Source organism: Eulemur rufifrons, chromosome 28 (genome assembly GCF_041146395.1).
Source record: "Eulemur rufifrons isolate Redbay chromosome 28, OSU_ERuf_1, whole genome shotgun sequence".
Classification (NCBI taxonomy): domain Eukaryota; kingdom Metazoa; phylum Chordata; class Mammalia; order Primates; family Lemuridae; genus Eulemur; species Eulemur rufifrons.
The window spans coordinates 42,280,641-42,303,636 of NC_091010.1; the positions used below are offsets into that span (position 1 = coordinate 42,280,641).

General features: G+C 41.4%; 1 long non-coding RNA gene across 2 annotated transcripts in view; it reads right to left on the reverse strand.

Moving 5' to 3' along the window:
• LOC138376523 (uncharacterized) overlaps positions 1–22,996 on the reverse strand; it is a 49,032-nt gene that overhangs the window by 21,040 nt on the left and 4,996 nt on the right. Inside the window, exons 3-4 of one of the 2 annotated variants that reach the window (XR_011231669.1) lie at positions 22,712–22,826; positions 11,098–11,258 (exon numbers count right to left, since the gene is read on the reverse strand). This is a non-coding gene — a long non-coding RNA (uncharacterized lncRNA). The remainder of the gene's footprint in view (positions 1–11,097; positions 11,259–22,711; positions 22,827–22,996) is intronic. The other variant, XR_011231670.1, reaches the window with a different exon arrangement.

Below are 22,996 nucleotides of genomic sequence, written 5' to 3' on the forward strand. Positions count from 1 at the left end.
CCCTGCCCTTGAATCCCTTGATGTACTTCTATAAACATCTAATAACCACACACACAAACACACACACACACACACACACACACACACACATTTTGTTTTAGGTTAGGTTGGATAGATTTCCGTGCTTGCCACAAAATTATCTAACAATTAACTCAGAATGTTTAGGCACAATTTACTATAATGTAGATATGATGGGAAATACTAGATATTTCAATTTTTTTTTCTCTCTGGAGTTCAGATTTATAATTTCTATTGATCTATCTTCAAGTTCACTGACTCTTTCCTCTGTCATCTCCAATCTCAAATTTCTTCAAAAAGTAATATCTCAACCAGACCAGTGCTTCTCAACTTTAAAAAAAAAAAATTCCAATGTACTAAAATTGTTTGGACCATGGAAATTTTTAAAAATCTCCAATGTATTTTTGGGCCAATGTATTTCCAATTGTGTTGTGAACCAATACTTTTAGAAATTAAAATAAAAAGAAATTACTAGAAAAATGATCATATGCTTGGTTGTCATGGCAATGTCTCAAGGTCTGTATTTATCTCACCCCAAACCATTCCTGAACTGGCTTTGGTCCTAGGACCATATCTCTAGTTACATGGAACAAATTACAGCTCAGCTCAACTCAGCTCTTACACGTCAATCACAATGTGGGGTGTAAAGGCATTTTAACATAATTGCTACCAAGAATGTCAGGGCCTCCAGGGACACCACATTTTAGGAAGTCCTAAATTGGCCCTGGCAAGTCTTGAAAATGGAGTTTAAGATCGGGCCCACCTTCCTCCACTGCAGCATCTCCCCTTTGCCCACACTCCAGTGACCCCTACAATTGGCCAATCCCTGTATATCTAAGCACTTCCATGCTTCTGTGCCCGGGCTGCACTGACCACCTACAATGCCCTTTCCCCACTTTTCTACATTTTGAAATCTTCGCCTCTCTCCTCCAACCAGTTAGATGTGATTTCTCCTTTCTCTGGCTTTCTCAGCCCATTGCTTTTCCCATGGGAGAGGCTCATAATTCATTCTGCCTTGTGTTATGGTTAGTTGCTGATATATCCATTTCTCCCACCGGATTACACAACCCTGAGGGTCAGGACTGTGTCTTAGGCACATGTGATTCTTCCATCCACCCCACCCTTAAGCTCCTAGAATAGTCCTCCTTTGGAGGGGCTTCAGAAAATCGGTGGAAGTCAAATAGCTTAGGCCCAGCAGCTTCAGCATTCCTGTTTGCCTAGCTTTCAGGGAGTTCCCAGCCCCACAAAGAATCCTGGCCAGCCAGGGATTACCCCAAAAGAATAGGCTTGCACTGGCTGCTGGCTCTCCAGGGGCAACCCCAGGTGGACTGGAAAGTAAGAAAGCCACAATTTATTTCCTGAGTAAATCCTTATTAAAACACATACACTGCAGATCTACCTAAAACCTGGCCCACAAAACTAAAGGATGAGAACTGATTTAATTAACTCAAGGAGAGCAAAAAGGGTAGGAAGCTGGATGCTAACACTTTTATGAAGTCTACACCCTTTGAAGTTTTTATCCCCAGAGAGGGAACCACATGGTCAGTACCACTCAGAGATGTCCCAGAGGGAGCATCCTCCCTAGCTGAAGCTTTTAGCAATAATCCCCAGCAAAACGATGTTCCAGAAATCAGTCCTCTTAATAGTGCCATATCCCAGGACAACTGTCATTTGTCCTTCATTCCCTTGGCCCTGTTTACCCACACATGTTTAACAATTCTAAATAAAATATCTTTAATATAGGAACCTGAAGTGTCCCCAGTAGTGCAGGGCTTTGGTAGGGCCAAGGACACAACAGGCCCAATTTTATTGAAGGTGATTAATGAACACCTACTATATACAAAGCACTATGGTAGATGATAGCAGGAAAACAAAAATGAGCAAAAAGTTGTCCTTACCCTTAAATGATTTACAAAATGGTGGAGCTTATTCCTAGAAGCTAGCATGCAAAAAATTGACTTAAAAGAGATAAAAATAAGTTCTATAGAGGTCTAAAAGAGAAGTGAATCATGGCCCATGTTTTCTGGGATTTTTGCCTGTTGGTGAATCTTGTTGGTGCCCACAATATTTCTGTCTCTGGGGCAGTGGGCATAGTGGTAACAGCACATGCTTAAGGCAGAGCTGGGTTTGTGCTTGGTGTGGCCTCTTCGAGCTCTATGCCCTTGGGCAAGGTAATCAATCTCATCTGTAAAATGTAAATAATGAAAGTAATAGAATAGGTTTGTAGGTTAAATACTGTATAAGCCTCAAATGTATCCCAGGAGATGGTTTACTCTTAATACCTCCGTTGTACTGATGAGGTTAGTAACTTGCCCGTGAACACACAGCTAGCAAGTCTGAGCTAGGAGCCTGCATCTGACCATTCCATTCTGCTAAGTTGGTACAAATTGCAAAAGTGGTGCATTGTTGTATAGGACCTGTCATCGTCACTCGGGCTAGGCAGAAGACTCCTATACATCATCACATCCTTTTCTGTGAGAGCTGAGGATGTCTGTGGACTCCTAGAAGAGGTGGAACAAAAACCCAGGTGAGGCTGTGGAGCCCACCAAGAGAGGGACAGACAGAGGGTCAGAGCCAGGTGAGCAGACCACCCCAGCAGCACTCTCATGCTCCAACATGGAAGATACCATTAATCAGGTCTGTGATAAGCATGCATTTGCATTCTTATCAGGGAACATTGAGGGACTTTGACCTCCAGAAAATTACCTATGTTTTAATAAAACTTGCTTTTCTTGAAATGTGGTTGATATTTGTATCAGTGAAGGGAACATTATGTGAAAAATAGGTCTTCAAATTTCTGTCTGGTTTTCATGTCAATAAGAGTCAGATATCCTTGAATGATAAAATGAATCAATTCTACCACATTATCTCTGTCAGCAAAGTTATATTAAGAAGTGGTGTATGCTTTTGCTTTTTTTAACGTATATTGCTTATTTTTTGCCTATGACAGAATCAAGCTCAGAGGAGGTTTGCTGTATTCTAGCCATGTGATCTTGGCCAAGCTTCCTCAACTAGCTTAAGTTATTCTCAGCCAGAAGTGCTCCAGTGAGGAAAAGCAGACTCTCATTTTCTGTTTCCAAACCCTGTCCATTCTCAATGGGTGTATTAGAATTATCAGGATTTTTCCAAATACACATGACCATTTCTTCATCCCAGACTCTGATCCCTGAGAAGTCACGGTGGTCAGGATTCTTTTGGTTGAAAGTTCCCAAAACCTAAGTAAACTAGTTGAAACATAAAAGTACACCTAGCTTCAGAAATACCTGGACCAGATGCTTAGATGATATTTTCATAAATCTGTCATTCTCCGACTCTTGACTCTATTTTTCTCTGTGTTGACTTTTCCCTAGGTCAGTCTCTCCTTTCACAGGAAAGCTATTATACCAGCAGTTCCAACATTAGTCCTGCTGGGTTAGCCGTGCCCAGCAGAAAGACTGGGAACAACTCTTTCCCAGCAGTTCTAGAGAAAGTTCAGGGCTGATGCTCATTGGCCCAGTGTCCATCCTGATGCAACTGTTATGGCTGAGGATAGAATTCTTATTGGCCAAGCTCGAGTCATGTGCCCACCTCTGGAACCCATGGGTGAGAACCCCATGGACTGAGAGCGAGATAAGAGTGATTCCCCGAAGTAAAACTGGAGTGCTATTAAAAAGAAGGAAAGGATGCCAGACAAAACAACAAACGCTATCAGTAGGAGGTGTGGCCTTTATTGACAACCTCTACTTAGAAAGCCAGAGTTGCTAAGGGAGGGCCACACCCTCAGATGCGTCTACAATCCCTTCACTAAAAGGTTTCAAAGATCCTTTCCAGCTCTTATTTGTAAAACTTGACAAAATGTATCTCCTATCTTTTGTCTATTATTCATGATGGTTCACTGTTACATTTTCTATATGCAGTTTAAATTGTGTTCCCTCAAATATTCTGTTTTAAAATATTTAAACTGATATCCTTTATTTCAAAATGATGTTTTCCCAAGAGCAGTCAAGCTGCCAATTCTGATTTAGTGGCCACCCATCTCTGGGAGGAGAGAGACCAAGTGTTTCTAGATCACTTTCCATTCTGTACTTGGAAGTGCTTCCATTTCAAATCAATCTCTACCTGGCAAGGACAGCTAATGCTGCCCTCTCTCCATACTTTAATCACCTTGAGGTTGGCTTTATGGATTAAAATCTTAGAGCATCCTTAGTGGCCCAGGACTTTCCTGACTTAGCTTTCCTCTGGGTACCTAGTTAGCAGCTAAAATTACCATAGGCAATTTCAGTAGAAAAGAATGGAACATAAAACACTGACTTCTGTTAATAATGGTTCCCAGTCTGGGTGCCCCCAGAATCATCTAGAAAGTTAACTAAGTACACAAATTCCTGAGGTCCCACCTCAGACCCACTACACCTGAATTTTTAAAGAATGAGATCTAGGAATTTTTATTTTGAAACCTCCCTTGGGTGATTCTGATGTTGCTAGCCCACCACCGGCCCACTAACTGGAACTTCGGAGCCTCTGGTATAAATAGTCATTGGACTGACCAGTGGCATGTCAAGAACACCAAGCCTATGGTTAGAAAAAGTTATCCAAAAGCTCTAGAACATAGAAGTTTTAAGTATTATCCTACATTTAAGTTTCTTTGGGACTCAATTTTCTATAAGATCTTGGAACTAAACCAAGTCATCTGAAAATTCTATAACTCTCTGTCCATTCTATAATGGTGGGGGTGGGGGTGAGAGACCAGCTTGAAAGTGTGGAGATCTTAACCCAATATCACCTTTTTTTACAGTAGATGTGTTCTTTACTTTCGTAATTCTAGGACAGCTCTAAGATAACAATTAAGATTCAGACATTTTTTCAGAATAATCTGTTGAGATGCGCAGAGTGAACAAGCTGAGGAAGATCACAATTTCCTGTTGCCTTGGGTTTGCTGGGCTGAGTATCTGCAAGCAGCATTTGGTATGTTGGTGTTTAAGGGATATGACATTTCACTGTACCAAATGGGAATGGAATATTTTTAGCACAGAGGTTTAGTAAAGAAGGACTAGTACTCCGAATGGAGTATGAACAAGCAGAGATACTATTTTTGAAGACCAAATATAAAGATCTCGTTCCCTCCACTATCACAAAATAATCATATGTGCACTTATTTTCACCACAAGCTTGAAGAACTTACTCTTTTCTCATCTCCTAAAAGACAGTATTCCATCTACTGCACTAACTCCACTGCCTTACATCCATTCTTCCTGTCTTTAGATGACCTAAGCACCTATGTTTAATAGGCTAAAAATGTTGTTAATGATTGAAAGCAATAATAATATTTATCATTTATTGAGCATTTACTATGTGCAGGACATGTGCTATTTTACGTGCATTTAGCCATTTAATTCTCACAACAATGCTATTATTATCCTTATTTTCTAGAGAAAGAACTAAAGTTTAGAGAGGTTTGGAAATCTACCCAAAGTCATATAGCTCGTAGAGTTAGTAGATAGAAGAACCAGGATTTAAACCCACATGTGTCTGAAACTAGAGCCTTAATGATCGTCTATACTTACATTGATTGTATCAGTCAATGTAGGCTGGGTTATTTAGTGATCCTTTAATAGCCCTCAAATCTTAGTGGCTTAAAGTAATGAAGACTTACTTCTTATTTATGCTACTGAGAACTCTGTTCCAAGTCATCATAATCATCATACATTAATGTATGCGTTAATAGACTAGCCAGTATACAGAATACTGTCAAGTAACTATAGCAGAGGGAAAAGTGACATGCCAAAGTGTGCACTGGCTCTTAAAGCACCTGCCTGGAAGTTGACACACATCATTTCTGTTCATACTCTGCTGGCTAAAGCAAGTCATATGGCCATGCCTAAAGCCAATGGGGCAGAGAAATGTAATCCCACTATGTGTCTGGAAGGTGGTAGAAAAAAGAAACAAACATTTGCCAATAGCCCTAATGAAAACCACACTGATACAATGTAATATGCAGGTTACAGGTGGGGCTGTGTTTTCTTCATGACTGTATCCCCAACAAAGTGGCTGGTATATAGTAGGAGCTTAACTCAGGTGTGGCGTACATGTATGAATATATGAATAAATGAAAGAAAATACATTTAAAATGACAAGGAAACATGGCAATTCACTTTGACATATAACCAGAAGAGGCCTTTGCCAAGTTCTGCTTTCACCTGCAAACCCAAGAGTAATCTCAGCATAACAGTAAAGTTTGACAGACGTTTAGGAATTTTGTTCATGAGGGGCTCAGGAGGAATGGAATATTCAGGTTGGATGGTGGAGCTCAAAGTTGTATTTGCATGGTACTTTATATAAGATTAAGAAGTTATCAATTATTCACCTCAAAAAAGGGGCTTAGGGTAAGGGTAGAAGAAGAGTGGTAACTGATAACAGAGTGAAGAAAACTGCCACCTAAGGACTGGCAGAGAACACATCAAAAGCAAAAAACTAAAACCACCAGCTGGGCATGGTGGTGCACCTGTGGTCCCAGCTACTTGGGAGGCTGAGGCAAGAGGATCGCTGGTAAGCCCAGGCATTGGAGGTTGCAGTGAGCTATGATGACGCCACTGTACTCCAGCCTGGGTGACAGAGTGAGACGCTGTCTCAAAAAACAAACAAACAAACAAACAAACAAAAAAGTAAACTACAACTGTAAAACTCCTAGAAGAAAACACAGGGGAAAACTTCACGATGTTGGTCTGGGCCATGATTTCATGGATGTAACACCAAAGGCCCAGCAACAAAACAAAAATAGGCAAGTAGGACTACATCAAACTAAAAGGCTTCTGCACAACAACGGAAACAATCAACAGAGTGAAAAGGCAGCCTACACAATAGGAGAAATATCTGCAAGCCATATATCAAATAAGGGGTTAATATCCAAAATATATAAGAAACTCCTACAATTTAATATCAATAAAAATAATAACCTGGTTTTAAAATGAGCTAAAGATTTGAATAGACATTTCTCAAGAAAAGATACACAAATGGCCAACAGATATATAAAATGATGCTCAACATCACTAATCATCAGGGAAATTCAAATCAAAACCACAATGAGCTATAATCTCACACCTACTGGAATGGCTATTATCAAAAGAACAAAAGACAATAAGTGTTGGTGAGAATGTGGAGAAATTGGAACCCTTGTACAGTATTGGTAAAAATGCAAAATGGTATAGCCACTAAGGAAAACAGTATGGAGGCTCAAAAATTAAAAACAAAACTACCATATGATCTAGCAATCCTCACTTCTGGGATTATCCAAGAAAATTAAAATTAGGATTTCAAAGAGATACTAGCACTCTAATGTTCATTGCAGCACTATTCACAGTAGCCAATATGTGGAAACAACTGAAATGTCCACTGACAGAAGAATGTATAAAAGAAATGTGGTATATACACACAGTGGAGCATCATTCAGCCTTTAAAAAGAAGGAAATCCTGCTATAGGTGACAACATGCATGAACCTTGAGGCCACTATTCTAAGTGAAATAAGCCAGTCCCAGAAAAATAAATACTCATAATTCCACTCATATGAGGAATCTAAAATAGCCAAACTCACATAATCAGAGAGTAGAATTGCAGTTTCCGAGGGCTGGGAGAAGAGGGAAATAGGGAGTTGCTAATCAACAAGCATAAAGTCTCAATTATATAAGATGAGTAAGTTGTAGAAATCTGCTATGCCATTTTGCTCCTATAATTAACAATACTGTATTGTACACTTAAAAATGTGTTAAAAAGGTTGATCTCACATTAAGTATTCTTACCACGATAAAATCAAAATTTAAAAAGAATTAAATCATAACTTAGACGGAACTGTAGAAAGGCTCTGGATTTTGATTCACCAGGTTCCACAGAAGAATGCAGGTGTTGGTCAAAAGACCTTACATGGAGCCATTAGGTCCCTAGGTCCCCTCAGTTACTTGACACAACTAAGCACAACCCCCTCCACCACTATCTTAGTCAAGAAATCAGTGCTTTGTTCCCTGGAGAAACTGACCAGACAAGATTCCAGGCCTGAGCACACAAGGCATAGCAGAGACCAGCATACAGCTCAGGTCTTAAACAAATGGGTTACGTAAAAGCCTGCATACCAAACTGGGGATCCCCAGTCCTCTTCCCTGACTCTGCTGCTGGGTGGAAAAAAGACAGTTTTAGGCTCCCAAGGTGTCATAAATTTTACCTTCCACAAACCTTTCTTTAGAAGTTACTGCAGGATATACTTCACTAAAATGAGGGAGTAAATGAAGAAACAGGAAGACATAAGATTGAGAAAATGTGATTCAACATAGATGAAAAGCAGAGGAATTGTGAGGATGACGACAGAGGGCAGTTCCAAGATGACTGCTGAGCAGCTGGCAAAGACAGCAAGAGGGCCAGGAGCACAGGCCAATAGAGGGCTCCTGGAAGGAGGTCCCAGGAAAAAAAAATTGGAGCTGCCAGATTATTTGATATGTTTTTGTACCGAAAGGCTCCTGGAGGATTTGAGAATTAGTAATAGGTACGCAGAAAACTAAGCAAGTGGAAATACAATTATTAACTCCAGAAAAATAAAGTACTTGTAAAGTAGAAAAAGTAAGCAATTATCAGCAGGGAACATTATTTATATATTTATAATAATATAAACATAGAATATTCATTTAACCAAAACATTTTAATTAAAAGCTAACACTTATGGAAACACTTGGTATGTGTCAACGCAACTGCTTTCCATGACTTGACTCACTCAATCATCTCATCAATCTGTGTGCTATTATTGTCAACAACCTACTTTACAGATAAGGAAAGTAAAACACGAAAAACTTGAACATATAAAGCCAGAAATTTTGGCCTATGCAGACTACTCCATTCAGAATACAGAAGTATAGCACGTATCATTAGAAGCAGCTGAAACAGCTGAAAGTGGCTGCCCCAGGGGAAAGGGATGGGACAGGGGCAGGGCAGGGGATCACTATTTTTATTGGAATTCCTTTATTTGATTTTCAGAAATCATTTTCATATAATACTTGGATAACTTTTTTAAAGGGAAGTTTTCCCCACCATGGAGATGAAAAGGAACTACACTCCCTCTGGACCCCACCCCAGCCATCTTTTGGAGATATCACTGTTGGTTTGATGAGGGTTTCACTATTTCACCCTCCTAAACTGAGGCCAATATGAGGCCTCAGTGATGTCAGCCAGATGTTTATGTTTATTATATTTACACTTATAGGGGGGCAAAGGGCAGACCACTTATACTAATAATACACTCACTTGTGGAAAGCTCTTCTGCAGCAAAGAAGAAAGGCTACGTGGTAAAAGGATCCCTCCAGAAGTATTCATACATCCCAGGCACTATGCTACCAACCTGCATTAGTGTGCTTGGAAGGGCTGGAGAGGCCAGTCCAAGACCTTCAGGAGATATTTAGGATAAAATAAAATTTGGCATGTGTTACTGATCCCCAATAACCTAGCATGTTGGGGTATCTAAACCCAGTCTCCTTTATCTCCAGCTACTTGATTTCACCCCCATCAATATCTTTCCAAATCTTCTCCCTTTTCCTTCCAGTTTAAAGGGTCAACCTGATGCTGATGTTTGAAATTTCTATAATTCTCAGCCACAACTTTAAGGATGCTACAGCTGGTGAATCAAAATAATTATTATTATTACACTATAGCAAATGGCTCTGTGTTTAGAGGCTCCCAAACAGGAACTACCACAATTTGCAGGGGCAAGGTCAAGAGATATAACCATGTGACAACAAATTGAATGAGAGTCAGGGCAGAATTGATGAGCTCAGACATTTTCTGACCATATCTCGTGGCTCTTCCCAGAAACAACCTATTATCCATTATGATGGATGCCAGAATCATTCACGCGGACATGTCAGATAAACTCTACCTGGAAGCTGCAACGTGGCTTCATGCCACACTTCTTAGTGATAGGAGGTTTTGGTACCTGTTAGGGAATGCTGAGGAAGGAGAGTTGGAGGGCAAGAACCTCAGCCTTTTGGGGGAGGAGGGACGGGGGACATGACCCAATAGTTAACAAGCAGAACAAGCCCACCATGACCAGCCTGCCCATGCAAGTGGCCACTGTGCCCACATGGCAGCCCTAAGGACATCCACGCTCCAGGAGACTGGGACACAAAGGGTGGTCCTCAGAAAAGGCATGGTGAATGTGCCCATGGAAGTTTGTGGAAAGAAAGTGGTCGGCTAGACCATTCTGGAGATTCCAAGAACATGGTCCAAGATTTTGAGGAGATACCAAGGGGCTACCAAGGTTCTGATCGTTTTGCTGAATAAGATTTGCCAACGTCCTGCCTCAGCAAGATGAGAAGGAAGGCAGTAGGGGCCAGAGGAAGAGTATGAAACAGAAGAAAATATTTAAATAGTATCTTGCTTTGGTATTCTTAATGGACTTTGCTCAGTAGGAAGACAGCACCCATAGTCAGTCCTTCTTGAAGCTTCTGTTCTTCCCTGAAATCAACCCCACTGGCCTATCTCTGGAGAGATTGGATTAGTGCCCCAAAGCCTGTTCATCCCAAGAGGAACAGTCAGAACGGCAGTCATGAAATTCAGCTGTGCATCATGCAGAGCTGAAGACTGAAACAAACTCCTAATGACTCAGCCAAGATATCAACAATTAATTCAATTCAGCGTGAACAACCACCCATCCTTCCCTGTACGCAACGACAGATTTATCAGGGCATTGCCTATGGTACCAATGTCCACCACCTCCACCACAAAGGGGGGATAATAGAAACACTTTGCTCTCATCTTCCCCATAGACTTCTGCTCTCTACCCTCTTAGCAGGGCGGTCAATGTTCCAACTCAGGTGACGGTGAGGCAGCAAGAGTTGTATGAACAATGACAGAGCTGGCTTCATGCCAGAACAAACAGCCTCCCTTTCCTCTTTGGTTAAGGGCAGGGAGGCTGAGTGTAGTTAATGTTACTGCCCTTGAACACAGCAAGACTCACCCAGCCTTCTGAGTAGCATCTTATCAAGTACTAAGTACTACTCAAAGTTGTCACTGCTTGAGATGACTGTCCCAGTGGGTCTGGGCAGATGCTCAGATGCTTAAAGGAAACTTACGTTTTGTGACCAAAAATGTAACTCTAACCATGCAAAATTGTTGCTGTCAATGTGTTCTTAGCTCTTCCAGTGGCCATGCAAGTTTAAGAAGGTTCTGGCTTTTTCTACTCAATTTCTTCCTCTCCGGCAGCCCTCCCAGCAAAGTCTTGTCTTGGGGACTCCTGTGAAGCAGAATAACACAAAGTCGTGCACAGGTTGGACTGGAGGAGGGTGTCAGAAGGCACCTTTGGGAGAGAGAAACCCAGAAAGAGCTGTGTATGGGCAGTGGATGGGCAAGGACATGGGGATTTGAAGATGTGTTTCTGTGGGTTACAGCTCTTTTATGATGTTTTTAAAAATGTTGCTGGACTGCTCATTTGATGCAAGTCTTCTTTGAGAACGGACCCTATGAATCATAGTTTCAATAGAATTACAGAAGAGACTAACATAATTCTGCCTCTTCCTTTAAATGGATATTTGCATAATTTGAATAGGTTATCCTGTACCTCACAAGAAGCATGGAAAACTACCTAACTCACAGAGTCTCAAGTTACCAGAAACCAAACAAACCAAAATCCAAATACTCACTGAAACACTGCTATTTCTGGTCTTTGCTTCCGTGTCATTGTACCAAAAGATTTCTGGTATCATCTTTGCTACTTGCAAACTGTAGGGGACTTTTTCTCTACAACTCTCTGGGAAAGTTTCTTATTCCGGAGGCCTTTGTCTTTAAGCATCTCATTACAGGGCTATCTAGGAGGCTGTCCTCTAAAACTGCAGTCCCCAGCCCCGGGGCAGCAGACCAGTACCAGTCTGTGGTCTGTTAGGGACCAGGACGCAGAGCTTCGCACCCCTCACCCCATCTATGGAAAAATTATCTTCCATGAAATTTAGCAATGGAGGTGGCGAGGGTGCACAACAGGAGGTGATTGGTGGGCGTGAGCAAGCGAAGCTTCACCTGGATTTACAGCCGCTCCCCATCATCACTCACCTGAGCTCCCCCCATCCCCCACCGTCCATGGATGGAAAAATTGTCTTCCATGACACTGGTCTCTGGTGCCAAAAAGGTTGGGGACCGCTGCTCTAAAACATCTTCCTGTGGCCCGGACTGATTTGGTTAACATTTTCTATGTTGATGTCTCCCCTATGTGACAGAACCGGTGTTCTTTATTCAGTCCATTTTTCTGTGCTAAAGGGACTCTTTGAACTTCCAGAGTTGGAGATATTTAAAGAAGAAAACCATTGCTCAGTGTTATTTTAGCCATAAGGCCAAGAGGTGTCTAGATAACTGTTACAAGTGGATTTATGTTTACACCAGAGTTAGAAGGATGGGGTCAGGAGTTAGCTTTTCCTCATAAAGAAGGAAAAAAAGGAAGAGAAAATATTAGTTGGAGAAAGTCTCCTGGTAACAGATAGAAAGAATTTTGATATCTGGGCTGCTAGGATGATCATCCTCCCATACCCTGCCTCTCTCCCTGGTCCTTTTTCTCCATTGAAGGAGGATACCGGCAGAGATAACAGAGTTGGGATTCACGGGGGAAATTGCTGCAGAAGCAGGCTATGGAAGAGGCCGCCACGGAAACAAGTCCCACGTAACCATAGTGACGGGCTGAGGAAGGAGGGGATGGGTGGAGAGAGAGGCAGAGAGCCAGTGTGGATAGAGGACAGGGGGGCTGCTGGGAAGGGGACCCCCAGGTCAAGCGGGCGAATGACAGGAGCTGCAAGTAGTTAGTTAAAGCCAAATTCAGGGTTTTTTTTTTTTAAAAAAGGAAGACAAATTAATTTCTAACTGCAATTAATTAGGAAGATAGGGTACATGTTCTATTCTCAATTCCGTTTGCATTTTAACAGGGGTTTAAATGTTTCTTAAGAGTTTAGCTATTTTAATAAGGCAAGATTAGGAGTGGGCAGTAGAAAGTTGTGGTTCGAACCGGGACTGGATATCCATCCGGAGGGCTGGAGAGGAAGGTGGACTCAGAGCTCCCGAGAGCTCTTCTTAGGTGGACACAGCGCCCGGCTGCCTCCTGGTGGCAGCTGTCTCCAATTAGCAGGGAGTAATTAGGAGGAGATTCCACTCGCTGATGCCATAAGTGTACACGGACAGCCAGATTTCGCAAATAAAAATAGAGTGCTTTGTTAAATTTGAATGTCAGATAAACATGCATAATATTTTAATATGTGTTTGCTCCGTGGCAATCGTAATAAGGTGGCACGTGCCGATTAAATTTCTTCACCTTGCTCTCTCATCCGCCGTATACTTAAAAAAGAAAAGAGGGAGGGAAGGCTTGAACCCCAAATGGTCACTTTCTCTAATTATCCATCCACACTCCATTCCTTCTTGCACCTCTCTCTCTCTCTTTACCATCACAGGGACACTCGGTGTAACCATTCCCTACAATAAATATGTCTCCAAAAAATCAAATCAGAACCAAGCCACGCACAATCAAACCAAACCTCTCTAATTCCTCCAACCGCCGGGGGTCTTCTCCTGGGTGCTAATCGTGCATTCTGATGCCCTCCTGCAGCCTGAACCCACGAGCTTCCACCTCGCCCTCTCTATGCATAATATCTTACCTACCTGCCAGCTGACCTCACCTATGAACTCTGAACTCCCTGCTTGCTTTTCTTCAGGTTCCTGTCTATAATTGATGCACAATTCTTAAAGTGTCTCCTAATAAAGTGCTCTGAAACAGGTGTCAATAAATCCAGTTACAGTACTATTTCAAAGAGGTATTTTACAAAATAGATCGACACCTGTGGTTCAGCACGTGGTGTATGGTAGTGGTGCACCGGATGGCTTTTCCTCACACAGCCCACCTCAACTCCAGCTGAGGCTGGGTGCTCCCAGCCTCCAGTCCTTGTCCCCAGCCCTAACTGAACACCACTATAAAAAAGTCCAGAAATAAGACATTGGCTCACTGATCATCTTCAAACTTCTGTCAGTTCGTGTCGTTCTATTTAAAGCCCTCCACTGCTCTCCCACTGCATTTAGAATAAGATACAGAATGTTCACAATGGCCTCCAATATCTGTAGGCTATTCCTCTACCCACACAGCCCACCCTGTTCCTTGCTTACTGCTATCCAGCCACGTGGACCCCCTTTCTATTCCTGGAAGATGCCAGCCCTTTCTCTGCCTCAGGATCTTGCACTTGTTCTCCCTTCGGCCTGGAATGCTTCCCCTTGCCCAGCTCTGTGGATGAATAGATCATTCTGGTCCTTCAGGACTCAGTTCTGGGGTGCTAAGAACATTCTATACCTTGAGATATGTGTACTTTACTGTATGGACGTCACACCTCAGTAAAAGGTAAAATACAAAGTAATTCACTACTATATCACCTTTTTAAATTTCCTTCCTGACAATGATCATAATCTATAATTATCATATTGACTTATTGACTTATTTAAGGTCTCTCTTCCACCTAGAGCAGGAGTTGGCAAACTATGGCCACTGGCCGAATCCCACCACTGTCTGTTTTTGCAAAAAAAGTTTCGATGGAGCTCAGCCTCACCCACTCACTTACTGTTGTCTGTGGCTGCTTCTGCTGCACTACAATGGCAGAGTTGAGTAGTTGTGACAGATTGTATAGCCCCACAAAACCTAAGATGCTCACTGACACTTTCCAAAAAAAAAAGCTTGAAAACCTTGCCTTGAACTTTAAGTTTCATGAAGGTAAATCTTCTTCATTTATTTTTTCGGGATCCAAAACAGTGCCTGGCACAAACTCAGCGACCACTCAGTAAATGTTGGCTCCTGTCTGCCCCCCACCAACGGCCTCCCCCAGTGCAGCCTCTCCTAGCTTGCCCTTTCCGTCATCTGATCCTGGCTCACGGCCACTTGCCTGCAGACTGTAGGTTCTTGCCATCTGCCAGGCCCTTCTAGCCCTGCCTCCTTGCTCTGTGTCACCAAACTGGTGCTACTTGTACCCTGACGCTGAAAATCCATCTACTCACAATGAATAATCCTGTAACACAAAAGCTCCCTCTGGTGTTTTAGATTCAATCCTTTTGTGGCATGCCAATCCATTCTCTATAATCATTGAAAGCACACCTAGCTTAAAATTTCATTCTTCTGTCACTCAGCTTGTTGTCAACGTATTAACGTAGGTCTCTTCCTATTGTAAAAATAATTCATACACATAACATAACATTTTGAAAGTAAAGAAAAACCAAGAGACAACCACTTTTTAGCACTTCAATGTGCTTTCTGTCCATTCTTTCTATGCTTCTTTTTAAAAGTACACCTATGCAAAACAACAAAAAATGGCTAAGAACAATTCTCTCCCTTGTGTTATAATAAGCATTTCTTATATTACACATTCTTTGTAAATTATTATTTTTAGTAGCTGCTTAATATTACATGGAGTGGATATATTCATTAAATATTTCCCTATTTTAGAGAAATATTTATAATATATCCAGATCTTTATAATAAATATAATACTGCCATGAACATCTTTGTGCATGAAGCTCTTTTTTTTTTTTCCCTACTTTTTGGATTACTCCCCCAAATAAGATTTCCAGAAGCAGAATTACTGGATTGAGGGACTTTTCTTTGAATTCAGATAAATATTTTCATTTTCACTTCTTAAAAGACCTGAAAACCTCTGGATAAAGGTCTCAGAACAAATGTATTCATAATGTTCTTTCCTGTACTCCAAATCTACAGGAATGAAAGAAAAGATATTAAATATATATTTTTAGGCCGCTCTCAAAATACAAGAGAAAAATTTCAGTGGCTCAAAACCAGAGAGTGAAACCTAAACAATAAGCAAAGTGTAAAACCAGAGGGACAAATTGTAAGGCTGGAACCAGGCAAACAAGACAGGAGTTAAATACCTTCAGGGGAAGGACTAAATGCACCTCCTGGTGATGGGAACCTGGGCAGGAACTCCTATGCAAGAACAGTAGACTATAGAGCTCCATCCATATGTCTAGAATTGTGACAGAAAGCCACAACTTACTCAGCCTCCAAAGCAGAGTCCTATTCCTGGTGTTGGGGAGAAAAAACTTTTCCTTAACCCTCTTAGATTCAGTGACTGGGGGCTTGTGAATTTAAACTGACAAAAGAGGGATTAGCAAGAAAATAGAGTTTATTTCACATGCAATGTGCACACACGCAGGAGTATGAGCACTGATGCTCACTCGAAGGGGTTGTTAGAATTTGGGGCTTATATACCAAACATAGCAAGGGAAAGGAAAAGGGGGAAAGGCTCCTATGAGAAGAACAAATAGGTTTCTTCAGGAAAGACAAATGGATTTTTAGGAGAACAACTGGGAGTTAAGAAAGTTCGTTATAGTGGCTCACGCCTGTAATCCTAGCACTCTGGGAGGCCAAGGCAGGTGGATTGTTTGAGCTCAGGAGTTCGAAACCAGCCTGAGCAAGAGCGAGACCCCGTCTCTACTAAAAAAATAGAAAGAAATTAGCTGGACAATTAAAAATATACAGAAAAAATTAGCTGGGCATTGTGGTGCATGCCTGCAGTCCCAGCTACTTGGGAGGCTGAGGCAGAGGGATCACTTGAGCCCAAGAGTTTGAGGTTGCTGTGAGCTAGGCTGATGCCATGGCACTCTAGCCAGGGTGACAGAGCAGGACTTTGCCTCAGGAAAAAAATAGAAAGTTTGTTATAATGCTTGTTTATGCGGGAGCTAGTGGTCTTTCTCTTTTCTTGATGGTAGTGACTCTCCCTGGGACAGGGGATTTATGGCAGCCTCACGTCCCAGAAGTTGCTACTTTTAGTCAGACAAGGGAAGCTCCGAGGTTTTTTTTTTTTTTCCTGTGTCTATTGAATCTCACATGTCTTTAGCTTAAAATAATCTTTATACCAACTCCTGGGTTCCAAGTGGGTCCCCACACTGGTCTGTACCATGTGGATTGTGGAGAGCTGTCACCCCGGAAATGAGGAAGTCTGAGTTGAGCTGCAAACATATGGCCTAGGTTGAGCCGAGTCAACTCATGAGATCAAGGCTAAGACAGCCAAGAAACTGCCTAACGGGCTGGGAAGTGTGGGAGAAAATTCCCATGCAATATGAGATTTCCAGAAAAGTTCAAAAACATATTTAGCACGATGAAAGGTACTCACAAACAAGAGATGTATATCCTGAAATGACAGAAGAGTTTGAAAAGGATTTTAAAGTGAAACTATTTAAAATCTTCAAGAAAGCCACTTGGTATTCACCTGTATAGTTCCAGCTACTTGGTTGGCTGAGCTGGGAAGGTCACTTGAGCCCAGGAGTTCGAGTCCAGCTTGGAAAACATGGTCGGACTCCATCTCTTAAAAAAAAAAAAATCTTCAAGGAAACAAAATAAGACAACATCAAAATAAAAAAAAAATCAGAGTAGGACATCATGAAATTGGAATAGGTAAATAATAAAAAGGACATCAAAAATTATCCTCCCCACAACTTAAAAAAAAAAAAAAAGCCATCCTTCAAAGGAACTGTACTTCACTACACTGACAGAAGAGGGTGATCTTGAACTAGGAATGGTAAATTATTATAAATTCATAAAATGCCATGAAATGACACAAAGCATCCTAAATCCATGCAAAGCCACTCTACGGGGGAAAAATGAGAATCAAAGTATTTTAGCTGGTAAAATTCTTCCCAAAAAACAACCACAAAACAACTTCAAAACACAAAATTTCAAATGGAATTGACATCTTCAAACAAACATTTGGAAATATTAAAACCACCTTGAATCAGAAGTTCAAAAACCAAGAACAGAAATGAACAAAGTAAATACATAAATTTATTGATTTATTGAACTCAGGAAAGAAAAAGACAAAATCATCTTAAGAATAAAGGCTGTATTACAAGTACCCAATGGAGAATAGACTGAAATGAAATTTTAAGAGGATTGAGAAGAGGCATGAAAATAAACAAGAAAATTTAAATGAACTAAAAAAAGAAGTAAAAAGGTTCAGAGAGAAAATAGTTAAAATGGAAAATAAACAAAGAATATTAAAGATATAGATCACTAGAATCCCAGAAGACATAAAAAACAATGGACCAAAACTTACATTTAAACCTATAGTCCAAAATGGAGAAATATACCATGTTCATGTACTGGAAAATTCAATATTATTAAGATGTCAGTTCTTCCAAAATTGATCTATAGATTTGATTCATTTTCAGGCAAAATCCAAAAAAACTTTAGAAATTGATAAGGTATTTCTAAAATTTATATGGAAATATAAAGAACCTAGAAGAGCCAAAACAACTTTGAAGGAAAGAACAAAGTTGGAGGATGTGCATTACTTGATTTCAAGGTTTACTATAAGATGTACAGTAATCAAGAAAGAGTGGTATTTGCATAAGGATTGGCGTATAGATTGATAAAACAGAGGAGAAAGTCCTAAAATAGACCCACACATCTATGATCAATAAATTTTTTATAAAGGTATCAAGGCAATTTAATGGTGAAAATAGTCTTTTCATCAAATGGTGCTGGAACAACAAAATATCCATATGAAAAGACTGAAACTTAACTCTTACTTTATATCATACACAAAAATTTATTTAAAATGAATTATAAACCTAAAAATAACATCTAAAGATCTAAAACTTATAGAAGAAAATATAGCAGAAAATACTTCTGAATCTGGCATAGGCAAAGATTTCTTAGATTGGGCACAAAAAGCACAAGTTAGAAAGTTGATGATTGAACTTTATCAAAATTATATAGTTCTCTTTCAATACATTATTAATAAGGAAATAGTAAAGTCTCATAATGGGAAAAAATATTCACAATACATACATAGGGCCAAAGACTTGTATCCAGAATATTTAAAGAACTGTTATAATTCAGTAATGATAAGACTACTCAATTTTTAAAATTGGCAATGTGTTTGAACACTTCACAGAAGATGATAATAAATGTCCGATATGCACATGAAGAGATGCTCAACATTATTAGCCTTCAGGAAGATGTAAAGTAAAACCACAGTGAGATACCACTATGCATTCACTAGAATGGCTAAAATTATAAAAACTGATGATACCAAGTGTTGGCAAGGATATGAAGCAACTGGAGCTCTCATGTATTACTGTCAAGAATGTAAAATGATACAACCACTTTGGAAAATAGTTTGTTTCTCATAAAGTTGAACATACAGTTATACAATCCAGCAATTACATCCTGTTTTACCCAAGAAAAATGAAAACGTGTCCATACAAGGACTTGTATGCAAATGCTTATAGTGGTCTTATTCATAATAGTAAAACTCTAGAAATAACCAAATGTCCATCAGAAGTGAATGGATGCCGGGCGAGGTGGCTCACACCTGTAATCCTAGCACTCTGGGAGGCTGAGGCGGGAAGATTGTTTGAGCTCAGGAGTTCGAGATCAGCCTGAGCAAGAGCGAGACCCTGTCTCTACTAAAAATAGAAAGAAATTATATGGACAACTAAAAATATGTATAAAAAATTATCCGGGCATGATGGCACATGCCTGTAGTCCCAGCTATTCGGGAGGCTGAGGCAGGAGGATTGCTGGAGCCCAGGAGTTTGAGGTTGCTGTGAGCTAGGCTGACGCCACGGCACTCTAGCCCAGGCAACAGAGTGAGACTCTGTCTCAAAAAATAAATAAATAAATAAATAAGTTTGACATTTTTGTTCTTCCTCTTCTCCATAAAGGGCCTCTACCATTACAGTGTCCGAGGATTGACAGAAACACCCACTGAACTTATGGAGCAGTTTTTAAAGTTTGATCATGAGCACACGGACTTCACAGACTTGCCTGCTCTAAGTTCTGAGCATTGATCAGACTCACTTCATACTCACTCCTTTAAAGACCAAGATAACTTTGGCCAATGTATTCAAAATATATCTTGACTCTTCCTTGCTTTTTATCCATTTCTAGTTCCATCTGCTTTAGTTTGGGTCCTCTAGAAGCAGATGTTTAAAAAGAATTAGACACACAAGGGAATTATTTAGGGAGGGGGAAGAAGGCTGCAAGAGTTTCAGACTGAGATGCAGTCTGTAGACTGCACCTGACACCTGTAGAAGGAAGCTGGGGAGGAAGGAGGACTGGGGAGACAGAGGCTCAGATGGCAGCGCAGCCAGGCTGATGCCGAGTCCTCAAGCCAGAGCCACACCCAGCTTGATGGAATGGGGTGGTACCTCCGCCTTGCTCAACCGCAGGAGACAGCAGCCCTGCGTGGTCCTGGCACCCTTCATGGCCACCCCACCCTCACTCTACTTTTTGTTTTTCTGCTCTTTGCTCTCCCAAGTATCATTTTTCTCTAAACCTGTTTTTGTCCTCTCTAAAATCAGAAATATGATAACCGAATCTTAAGCATTCTTCCAACATTTGACGAAGATGAGGAACTCTAACCCTGCGACCCAAGCGGCTCCCCCTGAACCTTTCCATCAGGCAAATATCATTCTCACTGTCACCAGGGCCCACTCCCTTCCTCTAGCCCCACAACCCCTCGCATGGTGTCGTGCCTGCATCTCTGGGGAATTCTGCCCCATTCCTACACTATAATCACATGCTCGAATGCGGAAAATCCCGCATTACACTGTCAGGCAAATCTATGTGTGTGCGTGTTTATTCTCTCAGTGTTTAGCTTTTAAATATTTTAAGTATCTGAGGTTTTCTTTTGTTTTTTGTCTGGAAGACCTGGTGATTCTGTGATAAACAGTTTCAGAAGATCCTTCTGGCCTAGATGAGCTGTTAACCTTTGAAGTTGCTATGGAAACCAGTGTTTTTAATAAATTATTGATGTAGAGGGAAGAGAGGCTGTGATGCTTCAAAGAAAAGCAAATGAGGCATTGGAAGCTGTGAAAAACCTAAACATATTAGTAACAAAAATAGCCTTTCCATCGTCCCTCAAACTGCACTAATAGGAAGCTCTCAGAAATTCTGCTATGTGGGAAATAGGGGCTCTTATTTCTGTGGCCAAGGTCAATTAGTACTTGTTGGCTGAACAAATGGATGGAAAATGGGAGAGAGGGTTAGGCAAACTGTCCTGGTCATGCTCTGCTGTAGGAATCAAAGGTGTTCATTAACTCACGTTTAGCCAGTGACCACAGCTGTCCACCAGCTCTGTCCCTTAAACCTTGAGAGGTTTCCCTGTCAATCACTCATTCACTTCTTAGAATTCTATTTTCTGGGCTGGTGGGAGTTTGAAAGTTGGCATCTACAAAAATATCATACCATGAACCAGCTCAAAAAAGCCAGTGGTAATGCACAATTGTAGGCCAGAGGCTTTGTGCTAAATCAACATAACCACTATATCCAGGCATTGCAATGTCTCAGGTATAAAATAAGATCACATTAATTTTTAATGGCTGGAACCCACACTGACTTCATAGCTAGATCTCAGACTGTTGCTGTAAACACAAAGATCCACCACCTGCAAGGAAGTGGGACCCCCTTCAAGGAAGGGCTTGCCGGGGTGCTGGGGGTGCTGTCCACAGAGAGCCTTCAAGGACAGCCCCTTCAGGGCCTGCTGCAGCTGCAGGAAGCGCCCTGCCCGAGGTCACACACTTCCCGAGGCACCTGATACCCACAGATGGACGGAAGCCGGGGTATAAAGTCCCAGTCGTTTCAGCCCAGTGTGGAGCAACTCCGAAGCTTTTTGGTTCACAGCTGCGTGTAGGATTTGTTGAGGGTGTTGGGCCTACATCTCAGTTTGCCTTCTTTCTCAGCCGATCTAGCTTTTTTCTGCTCCCTCCCACAGGTGTTGATCTCAAGGGTGCTTCCCAATAAGCATCCTGCACGTTGAACTCCATCTCAGTCTGCTTGCCAGGGGACCCAACCTGCAACAGCTCCTCCCACCCCAGGCCACCTGGCAGTGCCAAATAAAATACAAAACGCCCAGTTAAATTCAAATTTCAGAGAAACAACACACAATTTTTTAGTATAAGTATGTCCCAAATATTTTTATGGCCTAATCCTATGCCTAGTATGGTACTGGTAAATGTTTGTTTGTTGAATTTGTTGAATGGACTAGAATTTTAGGATCCCATCTTAAAATAGAGCCCCATGTTACAAGGAAGAAGGCAGCAGGGGACGATGGTCCTTTACTCTTCATTATACAAGTGTTTCTCAAAAGGTTCACAGATAAGCAATATCCCAGTTCCCTGAGGGTACTTGTTACAAACACAGATTCCAGATTCAGGGAAGGAGAACCTCTAGGGCTGGTCCCCAGAGATCTGCATGTGTGGTAAGCCCCTTGGCAATTCTTCTGTTCCTTCCACACTGTGACCTTCCACACTGACCTTGAACTAGAAAGACCAGTTTCATTCAAACTGGGAAGGCCTCTCTCTGAAGTCCCTAAAGAACTGTAGAGAGCAGGGCCAGTCCTGTCTCTACTCACTTGTCAACTCCTTTTCCCTTTCTCTTGAATCTCCTTTGGATGGGAGTAAGGCAGGACCAGGCTGGTCATTGTAATTTCTGGGATAAAAGCTTTATAAGAATGCAGTTCTAATAAAGCAGAGTCTCCGAGGGTAACCTGCTAAGCATGACAGGGGATGTGAGAAGCCAGAGTCACCGGGAAAGGTTTTAGGGAGATGGCTTTGAATGATAGGCAACGTTTGCACTGACAGACTGGAAAGGTCTGAGCATTCTAGAATAATAGCATCTACAGGCTTAGAGGCAGGAGAAGCAAATCATGGGAGGACACTTACTGTTAGGAGGCTCCTGAAACTCAGTGACAGTGTGGCTTCCAGATCCAGGTGGCAGATTCAGGAGCATTCCTCCTTAGCGTCAACACAGTTTCCAGTCTCTGCTGCCAGGTGCCCCCTGGAAATAAGCAGAGGAATCTTTCAAAAGGGGTTAATCAGATCTCATGTGTATCAAGACAGTGCACTAAACGACCAGCTGTCAGTTGACAGACTGGTCCTCCAATTGGCTGGACACCAGAGTCCCCAAAGTCACCATGCCGTTTTGGACATTTGGTGACGTCTTCCTTA